This window comes from Octopus sinensis, linkage group LG7 (genome assembly GCF_006345805.1).
Source record: "Octopus sinensis linkage group LG7, ASM634580v1, whole genome shotgun sequence".
Lineage (NCBI taxonomy): Eukaryota > Metazoa > Mollusca > Cephalopoda > Octopoda > Octopodidae > Octopus > Octopus sinensis.
Window position 1 is genome coordinate 63,485,768 of NC_043003.1, and position 17,500 is coordinate 63,503,267.

The window sequence follows — 17,500 nt, forward strand, 5'->3', positions numbered from 1 at the left end:
AGGGCATTTATTATTATTATTATTATTATTATTATTATTATTATTGTTATTATTATTATTATGCTTAGAACTCAATATATATATGCTTCAGAAAAATGTGTTAGTCGAGCACCGAGTAAGAAATTAAATAAATGACAAGAGAATAAGAAATTATATCATGAACTTCACTAGCTTACAGCTGTTTCCACTATAAGGTGCAATGCACTCATAACTATAGCTTCATCAGAGCTTCAAACATGAAGTGCAGTTTTATTTTGGAAAGCATTTACATACATATGTATACACACACACACACTCACACACATATATGTACAGGGGCTGGACAAAATAATGGAAAAACCTTAAAATTTCAAGCAAATTTATTTTAATATGGGGTAGGACCGCCTTTGACAGTAATTACAGCTTGAATTCTATGAGGTATGAACTCAAATAAAGTTTGAATTGTTTCCAAAGGAATTTTTGTCCCTTCTTCAGCTAAAACAGTCTCCAGTTCTTGTAGTGATGATGGTGGAGGACATTGACTCCTTACTTGTTTTTCTAAAATGCACCATAAATGTTCAATAATATTGAGATCTGGGGACTGTGGTGGCCAGATAAGAGGTTCAACTTCAATAGAATGTTCCTCATGCCATTCAGTAACGACTTTAGTTGTGTGAATTGGTGCCTTATCATCCTGAAAGAAACAGTTCTGCAAGCATAGGATTAATTTGATCAGATAAAATTCTTAAACAGTTTTGACTATTAATTCTGCCATGAAGGGAAACCATTGGGCTGGCGGATTTCCAACATATAGCACCCCCACCTCAGATCATCACAGATCCTCCTCAATGCTTAACAGTTGGAAGAAGGCAGTCTGGGTCAAATGCTTCTTTTGGCTGTCTCCACATGTATACTCGGCCAGTGGTCAGAAACAGGGTAAAGGATGACTCATCTGAGAAAATAACATTCTTCCACTGCTCTAGGGACCAATTTTGTAGGATTTTACTCCGCTCTAAACACTTTGCAATGTTTGTTTTTGAAAGTAGTGGTTTTCTGATTGCAGCCCTTCCATGAAATCTGGCTTCATGCAGCTCCTGGCAAACAGTTTTTGTGGAAACTGGGTTCTTAAGGTGGTCATTAAGCTCTGCAATAATTTTGCGAGTCCACACATGATTACTGGGTCCACACATGATTACTGTTGGGGCAGTTAGACTTCAACCAAGGCAAAACCTTATTCCACAGGATTTTGTAATAAAATTCAGTCTCAGCCTGTTCCCCAGACTTGAAAAAATGGAGAAGCATCATTTTCCATCACATGCTACGACTCTGAGCACCTTGACTTAAGCTAGATGCTTGGTCCTAAAGACGCCCTTTACTTCAAAAGGGGACTTAACAATCTATCAATCATTGTGATGGTTTAAAACAGCTTCAATGATAAAGATTTTTTCATCTGAAAAGATTTCGATAGTTTATCCATTGTGCTTCAGGTATCACTACACATTCTTAGCCCTTTCATGCTTTCTGGCTTTCATTGCATGGGCCAATAGGTGTCTCGGGGTCCTCATGTATGACCCCAACTGTAAATCAATGTGTACAGCAGTTCTGATGGACTTTGGATCAACTTTCATGTCCATGGACAATTTTCTCATGGATGTAGCAGGGTCTTTCGAAATTTTTGCTTTGAGATTTAAGAAATGCATTATCCTGTTTAATATTTATTCCTCTACTTCCTTGCTTTCTCTCAATGCCTCCCATATCCAGCATTCAGTTCTTAATGTTGTAGACAGTGCTCACAGAGGCCCTAACAGTCTCAGCAATATGTCTAATTGCAAACTCAGCACAAAGAAAATCTGCAATGCATTATCTCTTGGCTTCTTGATGGACATGCTAGGTCATATGACAGGAAATTCTGCTTAAAGTAACTCTATATATCTCCACCCTGAAATAGAAAACAATATTTTAGTATTTACACTCAGGAATATATGAAAAATAAAGCTTCCAAAATATTCCAAGTTTTGTTTCCCCACCTCGAATCATCATCATCATTTAGCGTCCGTTTTCCATGCTAGCATGGGTTGGACGGTTCTACTGGGGTCTGTGAAGCCAGAAGGCTTCATCAGGCCCAGTCAAATCTGGCAGTGTTTCTACAGCTGGATGCCCTTCCTAACGCCAACCACTCCGTGAGTGTAGTGGGTGCTTTTTACGTGCCACCCGCACTGGTGCCAGACAGAGCTGGCAAACGGCCATGAACGGATGGTGCTTTTTATGTGCCACCGGCACGAGGGCCAGGCGAGGCTGGCAACGGACACGAAACGGGGCAGTGCTGGCAACGGTCGAGTATATATATATATAAATATATATATATATGTAAATGTAATATGTGACAATTATTCAGTAGCCATGATAAAACTCTGAGTTTCGGATGCCAGAGTTTTATCATGGCTACTGAATAATTTACAGATAAATTCCTCTATTTACATAATATCGAGGTTTCTTTCATTCTTTTGTTGTCTTACCATTTTTATCAATATATATATATATAGACTGGAGCCTGGTGCAGCCTTCTGGCTTCCCAGAACCCCGGTCGAACCGTCCAACCCATGCTAGCATGGAGAACGGACGTTAAACGACGATGATGATATATATATATCAATATATATATATATACACACACACAGAGAAAGCATTACCATTGAAAAAAGCATAAATATATGTAGGAAATAAAGTAATGAATTTGATGGGGAGTAGTCCCTCTCAGAAAAAGTGGATTTAGATAAAAGTTTTATGTGCGTGCCTGTGTGTGTATGTGTACACGTGCTTGTGTGTGTGTGTATGTGTCTGTTTAAAGATAGGTATATAAAGAACTCCAATGTATAGAAACAAAAAGTAAATAAGTAAAAATATGCATGGCAAATGAGAGTGATAAAATGTGACGGAATCCAAAACAATGAGAGAGAGAGAGAGAGAGAGAGTGAGTGAGAGAGAGAGAGAGAGAGAGTGAGAGAAAGAGAGTGAGAGAGGGAGAATGGGGACAAGGATCTGATGCAGAGTTAACCTCTGAGCTATTGTTGGAGATTATGGATCAAGTTTTTTTTCATTTGCAAAATATGCATTTTTTAAAAGGAAGTAAAAAATCTGAAAATCAGCTATAATAATGTAGCCTTCCAGTCTCATTGCTTTGAAGGGATGATGTTGTGGAAGAAAAAAAATTGGAGAAAAAAGTTACAGAGGTTTAAAAATCGAAAAAAAAACTGTATTTTTTTTATGAATAGAATTAACCTACTTGAAATCATAAATCCAGCTGTCTGAGTCAATGAGTCCCAAAATTATATGAAATGAAAAATAATATGTAATAATACTAACACACAGAAGGAGAAAAAAATATGTAATACACTAACACAGAAAAATTAAAACAAAATACGTGGGTGAAAAGATTCTCGTGGTGTGAAGAATCAAGTGTGAAAAATCAACATAGACAACAGCGGCACAGACGACAGTGAACCACAACTCAGCATACGGTTGTCATGGTAACAAGCTGCTAATGCCACGCTGTCTGTTGATTGGTTAAAATTACTCAAATTTCCCGACTTTGATTACAAATAACATCAGATTGTTTAATTTACGAGATAAATTAATTGGTTGATCATAATCAAAATTCAGATTTGCATTGATACACCAAAATTGAAAGCAACCTGAGCAAAATAAATGGGAGCTCATTAATGCAAATGAGAAAGACTAGATCTGAAATTATTTACAGCTGAGTGGATGGAAGGAACAGGAAATGAAATATATTGCTCAAGAACACAATGCATTGCCTGGTCTGGGAATTGAAACAAAGACTTTATGATTATGAATGCAGCACCTTAACCACTTGGCCACTCACCTTTACAATTCTGTCAACATTTTGCCCTAAATAATTGTTTCAAATATAGACATGAGGCCTGCAATATTTTTGTTCAGGGGTGGTAAAATACCAGTAAAATACTTGTGCTTTATCAAGCTTGTAAAAATAAAAGACAAAGCTGACCTTGGTATGATTTGAACCCAGAACCCAGAAAAGGGTAAAGAGCTGGAATAAATGGCATGAAGCATTTTGTTTCATATTCTAATTGTCTTGCCAATTCACTGCTCATGATAATAATTTCTAATGTTGACAATAGATTTGTGCAGAGGAATGGACTAGTGGGGGAGGAGGAGGAGTTAGTCGAATAAATTGTCCTTCCCCCTCCACTACTTGGAGGGATTAAACACGAAGTTAACCTCATTGATATTTGAACTCTGAACATTATTTGCATTATTTACATTTGACGGATATTTGTCCTCATCTTGTTTGTTGTTAACACAACATTTCGACTGATATACCTATTTCTTTATTACCCACAAGGGGCTAAACACAGAGAGAACAAACAAGGACAGACATAGGTATTAAGTCGATTACATCGACCCCAGTGCATAACTGGTACTTAATTTATCGACCCCCGAAAGGATGAAAGGCAAAGTTGACCTCGGCGGAATTTGAACTCACAACGTAACGCAGACGAAATACCGCTAAGCATTTCGCCCGATGTGCTAACGTTTCTGCCAGCTCACCGCCCTTCGGCTGATATACCCTCCAGCCTTCATCAGGTGTCTTGGAGAAATTTCGAACTTGTGTTCTCATTCCTAAGGTATTTTTCGATATTATTATTATTATTATTATTATTATTATTATTATTATTATTATTATTATTATTATAACATTGAAAAATACCTTAGGAATGAGAATCCAGGTTCGAAATTTCCCCAAGACACCTGATGAAGGCTGGAGGGTATATCAAGTGAAATGTTGTGTTAATAACAAACAAGATAAAGACAAATATCTGTCAAATGTAAATAATGTAAATAATGTACATAATTCCTCATCTCTTAAATATAGAATCTGAGTATAAAACTCCAGGAGAAATACTGGTTTCAAATTGTGGCACAAGGCCAGCAGATTTTGTGGGTGGGGAGGGGGAATTGATTGCAACAACACTAGTACTTGGCTGGTACTTGATTTATCGACCTCCCCCTCCCCTTCAAAGATGATACACAAAGCCATCCTCGGTTCAGAAGAATTACCACTAGGTGTGTAGAAGCGTGTTCACAGTTAGGATTTTTACCATTAAGTACCTACATTTTGGCTCATCACGTGATAGTCCACTCCCTCTAGGGTTATATGGGCAGTCTACTCCATCATGTGACAGACCAGCCAAGGAAGCTTTAACATTAGCATACTGGGTGAAATGCTTAGAGGTATTTCGTCTGTCTTTACATTCTGTGTTCAAATTCCATTGAGGTCGACTTTGGGGTCAATAAATTAAGTACTAGTTACATACTGGGTCAATGTAATTGACTAGTCCCCTCCCGCAAGATTTCAGGCCTTGTGCCTTTCTTTAGTAGAGAAAATCATTAATATTATTACTATTATTTTTATTATGAAAATTATTATTATCGTCATTATTATTATTATTATTATCGTCATCATTATCATCATCATTATTATTATCGTTATTATTATTATTATTGAGTGAGAGAGCAGTGCATGCCCTCGAAGTGACACTGGAGTAAAATATACGAAACCCAGTATACTCATCATGACTACCCATCTGATAAGGGTACACCAGGCACATGCATCACAACCATATGTGCGTGACATGGTGATCTCATATCAAGATAAACAGCACATGACCTTGCAGGTGGGGCCCAGTTAGAATTTTCTTCTGGTCGAGGAGTCCATCCCGCTCAAAAGGTCCCTGAATAAGGGTTGTTTAAGGATGTTGAACGAAACACCCATGTTTCCAGAGGTGAACTATTCAAACCCCAAAGAATTCCTCTCAACACATGGCTATGATTCTCCCCCACTACTTCTGCTTGTGATCAGAGATGCACATATTATCAGCCACTAAAGGACATGCTCAACTGGTTACGGTCAAACAACTGACAAACAAATCTGTGGTATTGAGCAGAATATTTGCTGTAGGCCATCTTTTATACCAAGATGAAACAATGTACATGATAAAACTTTCAATCAGTTAAGATCAGAAGCCATGAAAGCCACTGTCTGGTACTGCTTTATTATTATTATTAGTGGCATTTCATCCATTTTCTTACGTTTTGAGATCAAATTCTGCCGAGATCGACTTTGCCTGTCATCCTTTAGAGATCGATAAAATAAGTACCTGATGAGTCCCAAAGTCGACATAATCGACTTTTCCCTCCTCTCAAAATTACTGAACCTGTACCAAAACTTAGAAAGTTATATTTTCATAGCAACGAACCGCATGGTTCCGAGTCCAGTCTCACTGCGTGGCACCTAGGGCAAGTGTCTTCTACTATAGCTTCGGGCCGACCAAAGCCTTGTGAGTAGATTTGGTAGACGGAAACTGAAAGAAGCTCGTCGTATATATGTATATATATTTATATGTATGTGTGTGCATTTATGTGTTTGTGTTTGTCCCCCGAACATCGCTTGACAACGGATGCTGATGTGTTTACGTCCCCGTAAATTAGCGGTTCGGCATAAGAGACCGATGATAGAATAAGTACTGGGCTTACAAAGAATAAGTCCTGGGGTCGATTTGCTCGACTAAAGGCGGTGCTCCAGCATGGCCGCAGTCACATGATTGAAACAAGTAAAAGAGTAACAGAGTAAAGAGTTGTATGACTTTGTCTCGTAGTTTGTCAGTGAGAATTTTTTTAGATACCAGCTGCAATAAACAGAATACTGTTTAACAATTGAGATCGTATTTCAACCTGAAATCTCGCAAAGGATCTAAATCGTCATAACATTATTCTCTAAACCAATTGTATCGATGGATTTCAACGCAAACATCCTTTCATTACTCAACAGATCAAATTGTAAACGCGAGACTGCGTTGCAGGGGAGATAACTTTTATAAAAGTTATTTCCCCTGCATCAATTTTTGTTTGCCGTTTAGTTTTGAATTTGCAGCTTTAGTTTTTATATAACGTTATTTACGGACATCATTTCGACATATTTCTATCTCGTATAATATTACTTATGACTATTATATTTCACACAAATAAAATGCTTTCTATTTTTCTTTAAATATATTCACAGTCTTGAATGGTTTTAGTTCAACAAATCAGCCCCAGTGTTTATTTTATCGGTATTTTCTACCGAACCGCTTGTTTACGGAGATGTAAACAAACTAACACCGAGTGTCTAACAATAGAAGGAAACAAGCGCACATTCCAAGACACGTACACACATACGACGGGCTTTCTCTCAGTTTCCATCTACCAAATCGATCCGGTGTTACCGTGCAATGGGACGAAATCCGAAATCTCGTGGCTGCAAAGCGAGCTTCTTAACCATAGAGTCAATACATATACTTATATTTCGTGCTTGCGCTTATACATTCTTCTCCTACTCCGCCGGTTACGACGACGAGGGTCCCAGCTGATACGATCAACGGAACAGCTTGCTCGTGAAATTAACGTGCAAATGGCTGAGCATTCCACAGACACGTGTACCCTTAACGTAGTTCTCGGGGATAATCAGCGTGACACAGAGAGTGACAAGGCTGACCCTTTGAAATACAAGTACAACTCATTTTTGCCAGCTGAGTGGACTGGAGCAACGTGAAATAAAGTGTCTTGCTCAAGGACACAACGCGTCGCCGGGAATCGAACTCACAACCTTACGATCATGAGCCGAATGCCCTAACCACTAAGCCACGCGCCCTCACTGCGCTTATACATACATACATACATACATACATACATACATACATACATACATACATACATACGTACGTACGTACGTACATACATACATACATACATACGTACGTACGTACATACATACATACATACATACATACATACATACATACATACATACATACATACGTACGTTCATACATACGTACGTACATACATACGCACGTACGCACGCACGTACATACGCACGCACGTACATATGCACTTACATACGCACATACATACGTACGTACATACGCACATACATACATACACACATACACACATACACACATACATACACACTCATACATACATACACACATGCATGCACACACACACATACATACGCGCGCGCGCACTCACACACACACACACATACAATCCTGCGTGCGGGCGTGCTGTGCATACGTAGGAGTGTGCAGTCAGCCTCTACCCGCTAGCCGGTGCTGCTTGATAATGTATCGTGAGTCGTGTGTAGTTCTGAGGAATCTTCTGTATCGTCTTGGCCCCTTCACATTTGTTCCTGTATACCTTTTTCTTTATTACCAACAAGGGGCTAAACACAGAGGGGACAAACAAGGACAGACAAACGGATTAAGTTGATTATATCGACCCCAGTGCGTAACTGGTACTTATTTAATCGACCCCGAAAGGATGAAAGGCAAAGTCGACCTCGGCGGAATTTGAACTCAGAACGTAGCGGTAGACGAAATACGGCTACGCATTTCGCCCGGCGTGCTAACGTTTCTGCCTGTATACCGTTCAGGAAATAACAGCTGGAGTGAGATGTGGGGCGGATCATATCAGCTGCTACTGCTGCTACACATTGCAGTAACGTGAAGTAAAGTATTTTGCTCAAAGGCTTAGCATGTTGCCTGATCCAGAAATTGAACCTACGGCCTTATAATCATAAGTTCAACACAGTAACCACAAGATCCCAGGCCTTCATAACTGAAGTTTTAACTATATCTATTTAGTGTATTAGTGAGTCGGATTCTAAAAAGTCTTCTGTAACGTCAATTATGAAAATATTTCGGTTCATTTGCTCCCCTGTTCAAACATTATTGTTTGGCGGAAGGCAGTGAGCCGGTAGAGTTGTTAGCACGCCGAAAGAAATGCTTTGTGGTATTTCGCACATCGCTACGTTCTGAGTTCAAATTCCGCCGAGGTCGACTTTACCTTTCATCCTTTCAGGGTCGACAAATTAAATACCAGTGAAACAGTGGGGTCGATGTATTCGACTAGCCTCCTCCCCACCCAATTTCAGGCCTTGTGCCTCCCTTAGAAAGGATTATTGTTTGGCGGACGGAAGAGGTGAGTCCCTATTGGATGGTTTAAGTATGTCTGGTAAGTTACTCTTAGAACATCTAGAGCAGTGTTTCTCAGTCAGGGTCCTTAAATGATTTTTGGGGGTCTACATAGCAAAATAGTAAATTGGGGATCCATAGTTTTAAATATTTTAAGGGCACTTGAAAAAATTTTGTTTTAGATGTATCTACTGATTATGTATTACAAGAAACGGCTAGGTTTCTTTCCTTAACATTTTACATACTTTAACCTATACAAGTTAATGTGTGAAAAACCTGTAAGTGTTTTATCTTGGTATAAATGATGGGTTTCAGTCAATCTTCTGCTCAATGCCACAGATCTGCTCGTCAATTGTTTGACCCTAACCAGTTGAGCATGTCCCTTAGTGGCTGATTATATGTGAATCTCTGATTACGAGTAGAAGTAGTGGGGGAGCATCATAGCCATGTGTTGAGAGGGATTCTTTGAGGTTTGGATAATTCATCTCTGGAAACATGGATGTTTTGTTCATCATCCTTAAACAACTCTCATTCAGGGTCCTTTTGAACGGATGGGCTACACTTCCTGAAGAAAATTCTTACTGGGTCCCACTGTTTATTTTGATATAAGGTCACCGCGCTATGCAGAAATGATTGTCATGCATGTACCTGGTGTACCCTTATCAGACGGGTAGTTATGATAGGTATATTGGGCTTCGTACATTTGTACACCAGTGGAGGAAAAAATAGATAAAAATAATTATGATTCGATTATATTTTCCATTTGAGGGTGATGGCTGGAAACAGTTGTAGGAAAGAGCAAGTATATTGTAATATAAATGTCGGTTTAGAAGAAAGGGGTCATTCGTTGTAGGACTAGATCAGAATGTAGAATGCTTTGACGCCACCAGGGTTGTGCACAACTGCTATGATTTTGTGATCATCCACTCATTGCAAATAGCTCTTAAGCAGATAAAAGTCTTACTTTCCCTCTATTTATCTAAGAGAATTTTTCCTTTAGTGAATCTTTAAAATGTTTCTCAAAGGTAACACATATCGGGAATTGAGGTACAATGAGATGATGCGACTTCCCCACATAACTGCTACCTTACCATACATAAGCCGCATTACCGTTAGTTTGTACTAACACTTTATGATATGATATTGCTTCCAGTATTTTACTATTAGTATCCATCATTGGACAAAGCGGAATTATGCTTATCCAGCTCCCTAGCTTACGATACTCGGTCTCTCATTTATAACAACGCCGCATTAAAAGCGGGGCTTTTTTTTTATACGATTAAAATTTATGAAAAACAAAAACGCATCTTCTACGCTAGGAAATACGGTGATAAATCAAAATTATAATCGTGGAGGGTAGAAAAAATTATATCAGTATTAAGTGAAATAAATAAAAAAAAAACAAGCCTAGGTGAGACAACCATGATATTTAAATTAATTAAATTTAATTCAAAATACAATGTGAGCAATAGATTGAAGAGCAAATCTGAGGCCGGCAGATTTCATGTTTATGTTAATGTTCTTCGTCAGTATAAAGGCAGAGGTGCAGGGTATCAACTTGTGATTAAGAAGTTCGCTTGGCAAACATGGTTCTGGGTTCGAGTCCACAACACAAGTGTCTTCTATTATAGTCTCGGGATAACCAATACTTTGTGAGGAGAATTTGGCAGATGGAAACTGTTCAGAAACCTGCCACACACAATTCCATACATGCACATGCGCGAATGTAAAAACAAAGAAGAGTATGAGAAGAAGACGAACAAATTCTATATTTACTCGTATATAAGTTACTGCATTTTGTACTTGATTTGAAGAGAAAAACTTGCGTGGCAACTTATATGAAGCAAGGCTAAAACTAAGAAGGGAGAAAATGATGAACCAAGATTTAGTCCTAAATCAAAGATGTACCTTATACAAAAGCAAACAGGGTATTCTATGTATGAAGTTAGACATGTAAAATATGCAGAAGGGAAAAAAGTGTAGAAATGGGAAATGGAAGTAAGGCAATGAAAGAATATGTATAATTGAAAATAAATATGTATGATGAAAGGAGTAGAAAAGGGTCTAACATTCAGGGATATAACGTTTATGAAAGAATGAAAAGAAATTAGAGAGGTAAGAGAAAAAGAAAAAGAAACTATACCGAATTTACATATGTTTACAATGCAGCTTTAGTGTAAACACACACACACACATGCACGCACGCACACACACACACACACACACACACACACACACACATGCACGCACGCACACACACACACACACACACACACACACACACACATGCACGCACGCACACACACACACATCCATGCACATAAACACTCACATGCGCGTGCACATATACATACACAAAATTGTTATCCGTTCTCGTTTTAAAAAATGATGGAAATCGTGCTTTAAGATAAAGTTCTCAATATAAAGAATGGAAATAATTATTAAAATAAGGACTCTTGCAAAACTAGTTTCGCTCTCTTCACCTTAGAAATCGCCAGAGCGTTACTCTCAAACGAATTCTATAGAAAATTAAAAGTTAGTCTGGTAAGATTCATGATTTTAATAGAAAGAGGATAACTGTAGATAATTGCTTCAAAACCTTCAGCTTCAATACTCTGAATATGAATTTAAATTTATACTGATAATTGGCGCATTCGGTTTTGTTAATACACGTGTAACAAAACTAGGCAAAACTAGTTTTTACAAAACTAAGGTTTTCAGCAAAAGAAATAAACCAGCTAACATACATATTGCAAATACGATCTGTAAGGGGAACAGTAAAAATATGCAAGATTTTTCACAGGTTCAAAATGTGGAATTGGTTTTTAGTTATCTATGTTCTAAAATTGGAGCTTTGCATCGTTATTAGAAACTAAATCTTTTCACATGAGATTTCAAATAATTAAAAATTGAAGGGAACATACATACGCACATGCATACAAACAAACACGCATAAATACATACATACATGCATACATACAAGCACGCATAAATACATACATACACACATACATAGAAAGCTGCATATGCATTGACTCCAAATACTGCACTAATATACACATACATGCAAAAATACCTTGTTGATGGTGTTGAAATTCCGATGAAGGAGACTCGGATCTTGTTTAGAAACCGGCTCTTTCTCTATTGACAAGAAATCTTGAAATACATACATACATACATACACACACAACTGCATACATACATACATACATACATACATACATACATACATACATACATACATACATACATACATACGTACATACGTACGTACGTACGTACGTATGTACGTACATACATACATACATACATACAGACAGACATACATACATACATACGTACATACATACGTACTTACATACGTACATACGTACATACATACGTACGTACGTACATACATACATACATACGTACATACATACGTACATACATACATACATACATACATACATACATACATACATACATACGTACGTACGTACATACATACGTACGTACGTACATACATACGTACTTACGTACATACGTACATACATACGTACGTACGTACATACATACATACTTACATACGTACGTACATACATACATACATACATACATACATACGTACATACATACGTACGTACATACATACGTACATACATACGTACATACATACATACGTACATACATACGTACATACATACGTACGTACGTACATACATACATGCTTACATACGTACATACATGCACGCTAGCAAATAAAAAGCAACAGTAGGTGATACGTAACGAAGCTACAGGACGCACACACGTTCGCTCTCAGAGAGAGAGGGAGATAGAGACAGAGAGAAAGGGAGGGAGGGAGGGAGAGAGAGAGTCAGACAGACAGGCACACAGACTGAGACAGAGAGAGAGGGAACTGCAATCTATAAACTCTTCCCTCTCAAAATCAACTTTTACATTACATGACTTTTCGATTTTTAACGCCACACCAATTGGTTTCGTTCGACTACACGCATTTGTATAAACAGTGAAGTATCATCGGTTTATTGAGCAAAGATTCTCACTGAAATCTGAATAATGAGATGTAAAATTAAATGTAGCAGAAGAAAAAAAAAAAAAATAAGCATTTAGTTCGGCAATGCTATTGAACATGTCCATCTGTATTGTGTTGTATAGCTTCTAATAACACCAGATAATCCTTTTCGCTATGTCTATTTTTATTCCGTGACCAGAGAGAGAGAGTGAAAAACACCACGATAGAGAATGTAAGGGAAATAACTGTGTACCGATCGAATGTTTTGTGAACTGATGAGCGAAGTTCATAGTTGCTCTCTTCGTGTTCTAATAATTTTCTTGCTTTCTCTTTTCTTTTACGTGTACTGATAATAATAATAATAATAATAATAATAATAATAATGGCATGCAATGCTCTCTCACTCAATAATAATAATAATAATAATAATAATAATAATAATAATAATAATAATAATGATAATTCTAAAGAGTGAGGCTAAAATTACCTTGCTCGCGTCCACAAACGGAATGTGCACTTAATTAACAGCTCTAAATGTAAAAATTAGAAAGAAAGAAAGAAATAAAGAAGGAAGGCAGAAAGGCAAGTGAAATAAAACCCTAGCTACATTCATGTTATACAATTTAGAAGTCTCTTGATTATTACAAGTTCGGAACAGACGAGTATTTTGACTGCGAAGCAGTTTGGCGACAGAGAGATGAGTGCTCACGCGAAGTAGATGCCAGATTTTCTATTAAAGATGAAAGACGTGAATCATTTACAGGCACTTCCAGAGCAAATTCAATACAGCTACAAGTTGAAACTAAATTGAAAAGATTTTGTCTAATTATATATTCTCCTATTGATTTCACATGAAGCTTTATTATTTTACGGCGTGGAAAGACATATTAGCCATTCAAAAACACACAAACACTGTTAACTTCTTTTAAGCATTAATTAGTTTGGTGTCAGAATCTTCGTCGCACCAACTGACGCGGGTTCCACTGCATCTGGTTTCTGGCCAGGTGGTTGGTCGGCATATATAAGTTCCTGGGTTATAAATATATTTTTTTTTCAGCCCACAAACCTCATCACAATCTTGATACAGTGGAACCGCATCCGTGACCGGGTCGCAATTGGTGCGACGAAAATTCTGACACCAAATTTTAGTGAAGTTTTGTGTATTTTTGAACAGTTGTGTCTCCCATATTGTAATTCTTTTAGTTTTAACATTTCAATACACGGTCTCTGATAAAATTTCTTACCGGGACAGTACATCTCCGAAATGTGTATACTAGTTGTGTTGTTAGAAGCTTGCTTCCCAACCATATGGTTCTGGACAGTCCACTGCGTGGTACCTTGGGCAAGTGTCTTCTACAATAACCTCGGGTCAACTGTGAGTGAATTTAATAGACAAAAACTGAAAGAAGCGCGCCATATATTCATATATATCTATGTGAGCGTGTGTTCATATTTGTCCCCCACCAACCTATGTTGGTGCGTTTACGTCCCCATAACTTAGCGATTCGACAAAGGAACCGATAAAATTAATGCCAAGCTTTAAAAACGATAAACGCTGCAGTCGATTCATTTGACTAAAACTCTTCAACGCGATGCCCCAGCATGGACGCAATCTAATGATAATGACTGAAAGTGAAACACAAAATATATATTCTTTTATTCATTTGACTGCGACCTTGCTGGAGCACCACCTTTAGTCGAACAGATCCACCCTAGGACTCTGCGTGTGTGTGTGTGTGTGTGTGTGTGTGTGTGTGTGTGTGTCTGTGTGTGTCTGTGTATGTGTATATATATGTGTGTGTGTGTGTGTGTGTGTGTGTGTGTGTGTGTGTGTGTAAAATATGTCTTGAATGGCACAACAAAGTTACTATAATAACTGTTATAATATTTCGAAATACAAAAATTCCTTCTTCAGGTATCGCTAGGAATTGTTCGAGTCACTGCTACAATCGGTTTTCCAACGGTTACTTCCAAGTAAGTTTACCTATCTATATATCTATCTATCTATCTATCTATCTATCTATCAATCTATCTATCTATCTATCTGTCTGTCTGTCTATCTATCTGTCTGTCTGTCGATCTACACACACACATACATACATACATACATACATACATACATACATACAACAGTAGATATGCTTTTGAATGACTAATATGTATCTTCCGCGCAGTAATTGTTTCAGGCTCAATACACGGCCCCAGGATCAAATTACTTGTCTGGCAAGTGCACATCCGAAACTTTTATTATTATCATTATTTTTCATATATTGAGACTCCGCGTGTTTTTCTACTGAGGAAATAACAAATGTTTTCATCCCAAAAAGTGTAACTTAATTTATGTATGTACTACAAAGAGTTCACACAATCGACCTTAGTAGCAATATCTATTTTTAACAGGCAGTCTTCGACTATTCCTATACAAACGGATTTTTTAGTCCAATATTTAAAGGTATTGTCTATAGCTTTGTCTGCTTATATTATTATTTTGTCTGCTTGAATTATTTTGCGTTCTCTCGAAGATTCTAAATTCTTATATATAATACGTAACGTATTTTTGTTTTAGTTATGAATGTATTTAATCTCCAGAGGCGTTTATGACCAACCACAAAACCCTGTTTAGCATTTGCTATATATATGGTTAAAGTCTTGCTCTGGATTATTAAAAATTCCGAAATAATGAGTCTCCAAGAAAGGAATAAAAGGCAAACTAACGCATTCTATGGCTAAAAAACTATGTTTGTCTCTGTCTGTCTATCTGTCGGTATGTATGTATGTATGTATGTATGTATGTATGTATGTATGTATGTATGTATGTATGCATGTATGTATGTATGTACGTACGTACGTACGTACGTACGTACGTACGTACGTACGTACGTACGTATATGTCTGTATGTAGGTATGTGTGTATGCGTATACATACATACCTCCTCTCTTCTCTTTTTCTCTCTCTCGCTGCTCACACGTGACCATTGTCCATCTTTCCTTTCCTCCCGTGACCATCTTTCTTTTCTTGCACGGACGTTCAAAAGACTGGACGTTTTTTCTCTCTCTTCTATCTTTTCTCTTTCCAGAGAAAATATTTCTCCCAGTGTTCACTATTTTCCTCTCGTTGTGGTCTAACGGCCGTCTGTGTTTGTTTTCGTTCGGTTTCTTTGTATGTCTCCACAGTCCTGTTTTTGCTCCCAACTTTGACCCTCCATAAATCCTAAATTTTATTTTAGAATTTATGGGAGCAACTGTCTTCGAAGACTCATATTGTCGTTGAATGCTCGAAATGAGGAGTAGACAGACAGCCGACAACTGATGAAGGGTCCTTTCTCTGAGTTTACTTGTCCTGTTTTCTATTTTTTCTCTCTTGTTTGCGTATTTAACTCGTTTGTTTACGTATTTCATGTTGTTGCACAGTAGGTGACGTCCTGTACCCATATATGCATATATATATATATATATAATATATATATATATATAATCTATCATTATTTAATTGAACGCCATACATCCATTTCCAAGTACGTTTACATACATACATACATACATACATACATAATACATACATACATACATACATATATATATATATATATATATATATATAATATATATATATATTATATATATATATAACAGACAATCGTACAAAAGGTTTATGAACCCAATATTTAAAAGCTATCATTTCTAGCCTTATCCGCTTCGGGTTGGTTTCACCATTCCAAAACAGAATTATTTCACGTTTTGTCGAAGTTTCTAATTTTTTATGACGTCAATATATATATATATATATATATATATATATAGGTAGAGTTCTATTTCTTTCAGCTATTTCATCTTCCTATATGTGGAAAGTCGCTCAAACTTACTTAAAATGGAGCGGTTTACACCAGAGTAACCACATAAATGTGAAACTAAAAAAAAAATAATCACATTTGTAATATCTTTGCAGCTTTATTAATAAAGCATATGACTCTACCTCCGGTATTCGAGTACTATTTTTTCCGCCTTGTTTCACATTTATGTGCTTACATTGGGGTGTGTGTGTGTATATATATATATGATCCACTTAACTACTCCCCGGTATGAGTAAAATAATATATTTTAACTGTATCCGAAACCATTCTCTGGAGGAGAGGACTTTGAAATGCATTAGACTGACCGGGAGCAATGGCGATGTTTTACACCCGTCTTCCTTTTCTCTTGGACTTTTCTCTGTCTCCTGTTTCTGAAGAAGAGATTTGCTCGAAATGCAAAACACCCTTTCTTTCCTTCTCTGAGCGTTTTATTAATACTTTGCATGTACCACGTCCTTACGTTGTTGTTTATTCTTGTTGTCCTTTTTTCTTCGTTTTCTTTTTATTAATTATATGTATGTATGTATGTATGTATGTATGTATGTATGTATATATATATATATGTATGTATGTATGTATGTATGTATGTATGTATGTAT